We start from the raw sequence: 2,623 nt of genomic DNA, 5'->3' as shown, positions 1-2,623 counted from the left end.
TGGTTACGAAGAAGAATCCCGCTGCCAGGGGAGACTTCGATGGTGTGATGATCCATGAAGCCAGGCCCTCCGTGATGTAGGTCTTCATAGCCTCTTTCTCTGGGAGTGACAGGTTATAAAGACGGCTGGAAGGTAATTTAGCCTCTGGGAGAAGCTCAATGGCACAGTCGTAAGGTCTGTGTGGGGTAGACCCTGTGCTTTCTCCTTACTGAAGACCTCCGCTAGGTCATGGTAGCAGGCTGGTACTAGTGACAGGTCCGTCTGAGGAGCACTGGTACTGGGGCGATGGACCGGAGGGGAAGCTGACCTGAGACAATTAGCGTGGCAGAGTGTGCTCCAAGCCAAGATCCTGCCAGAGGTCCAAGAGACGTGGGGGTCATGTTGACGAAGCCAAGACCTACCCAGGACCAGCGGGGCAACAGGTGCTTCCAGAATCCAAAGACTGATGGTCTCGACGTGATTTCCCGAAATGGTCAAGGAAATGGGTTCAGTGCGAAACCTGATGGGTCCCAAAGGTCGCCCGTCCAGGGCTTGGGCAGGAAGAGTCTTGTCCAAGTGGACCAGGGGAATGCCCATCTGTCGGGCGAACTCGAAGTCCATGAGACTCTCGTCGGCTCCTGAGTCCAAATATGCCTCTACTTGAATAGATCCTGAGCCCCAAGCAAGGGTAGCGGGCAACAGGAAATTGGGGTTCTCTTTCTCTTGGGGGGGAGACGTATGGCTCACCAGGACCCCCTCAGCTGGTGAGCCTGGTCTTTTGGTTTCGCCGGACAATAGCGGAGGATATGTCCGGCTAGACCACAGTAAAGACAGAGATGCTGTCGGTGCCTTCTCTCTCTATCCTCAACGGTCAGTCGGGTCCTTTCCCACTGCATGGGTTCAGAAGCAGTCAACATGGTGGGTGTACACTGTAGTGGCACGGCAGGGGCCTCAAAGGTGGGTAGGAGTTGAGAACTGGGGCTGTTCCTCGCGACTCCCTGAGCTCGCTCAGCAGCACGTTCAGTCAGTCTCTGGTCGAACATTAGTGCTAGTTTGATGAGGTCTCTGCAGAATGTGGGTCTGTCCCTCAATAGGCTGTCCTTAATTTCCTCGGAGAGGCCCCGACGGAACGCGCTCTGGAGCGCCCTGTCGTCCCAGCCGCTGTCAACCGCCAGGGTCCGGAATTCCAGGGTGTAGGCTGCCACAGAGCGAAGTCCCTGCTGGATGGAGTGAAGGCGTCCAGCGGCGTCCCCCCCATCCTTAGGGTGGTCGAATACAGCCCGGAATTCAGCACGGAAGGCAGCGTAGTCTGAGCTCAATGCCTTGGTCCTGTCTACGGCAGCCGTAGCCCACTTGAGGGCAGGTCCAGTGAGCAGGGCAAAAATTAAAGCGATCTTAGCCACATCAGAGGAATAGCGTGAGGGCTGGTGTTGAAAAATCAGATCGCACTGAACAAGAAATCCTCTACACAGCTCAAAATCCCCCTCGAAAGGTCTAGGACTGGCAATTTTGGGCTCCCGTTCCAGACTGCAGGTTTCAGGTCTTCGGGTTGGAGAAATAAGCTGCGGGGCAGCTGCAGCGGGTGTCACTCTAGGCATTAGGCAGTCCAGCCTAGAGTGTAGTCCGGAGAAAGCTCTCTCCAAATTGTCCTCAAGAGCGAAAAAACGCTCTTGGTGCTCATTGACAACGACACTAAGAATAGACAGGTTGGATGTCCTGGGGAATCGGGACTGGGCCTCGCCGGCGTCGCCCGGTTCCGCCATGTTTTTGGCCAGAACGTACTGTTGTGTACCGGGCAAAGGGAAGGAGGCGACACCAAGGCAGAACTGCGGTTTATCAGGTTTATTGAAAACCTTGATGAGTGTGTGGGGTGTGTATGCTACCACAAGTGAAAGAGTGCAGACGATGTGTAGGGTTAACAATGTAAGTTTTACCAGGGGGTGTTGTCGGTGCGTGTTGTATGAATCGTTCGTCGAATCCAAGGGGCAAGGCGAAGAGGCAGTCAGCAGGGAGGCAAGCAGTCGGGGGCTGGAGAGAGGCAATGATGTCCGAGTCCAAGCAGAGGTCAAGGGTCGAGGGAGGCAAGCAGAGATCCAGGTGGAGGTCGTGAGGCAGGACACGATCACAGGCAACAGGGGAGACACTGTGGAAGACACAAGGGACATCAAACACGGGAACGAGGAAGAGCACAAAGAAGGCGAGCAAGGAACGAGGGAGTAGTGCCAGACGTGATGCTTACTCAGGAAGATTGGCTACGTTCTGGCGAAGGTCCTTTGGGTCCGCTGGCTTTTATGTTGCTCCCTCTCATCAGGCCCAGGTGTGCTGATGCGAAATTGCTTGCAGCCTTGTCGCTGCATGGGCGTGCTGTGTCCAGCGTGAGCAGGGGTGTGTCCAAGTGTGCTGCCAGCAGAGGTCCCGGCAGCTCCAGCTGCCGAGGAAAAGCTGGTTCGAATCTGCGCCGTGACATAAAGGAATGAGTTAAATATTTAAAATGACTGGTTAATAGTGCTATTACGAAGTGCAATGTCAGCACAATTTTTTTCCTGCAAATTCAAATGCACTTGTTTTAATAAATAAATACAGCGTTTTAAAAGCATACACAATCTGTGTAAATAAATTAGTCTGTGGTTAAAAGGAATTGAAA

General features: G+C 53.8%; 1 long non-coding RNA gene across 1 annotated transcript in view; it reads right to left on the bottom strand.

Annotated features, from left to right (window-relative positions):
• Positions 1-1,535: 1,535 nt before the first annotated feature.
• Positions 1,536-2,623, bottom strand: part of LOC133613411 (uncharacterized) — a 4,103-nt gene continuing 3,015 nt past the window's right edge. The window contains exons 2-3 of the long non-coding RNA XR_009816445.2: positions 2,219-2,407; positions 1,536-2,122 (exon numbers count right to left, since the gene is read on the bottom strand). This is a non-coding gene — a long non-coding RNA (uncharacterized lncRNA). The remainder of the gene's footprint in view (positions 2,123-2,218; positions 2,408-2,623) is intronic.

The sequence above is a fragment of the Nerophis lumbriciformis genome, linkage group LG13 (assembly GCF_033978685.3).
Source record: "Nerophis lumbriciformis linkage group LG13, RoL_Nlum_v2.1, whole genome shotgun sequence".
NCBI lineage: Eukaryota > Metazoa > Chordata > Actinopteri > Syngnathiformes > Syngnathidae > Nerophis > Nerophis lumbriciformis.
The sequence above is the reverse complement of the archived record's forward strand: the minus strand, read 5'-3'. Positions and strand labels throughout refer to the sequence as shown.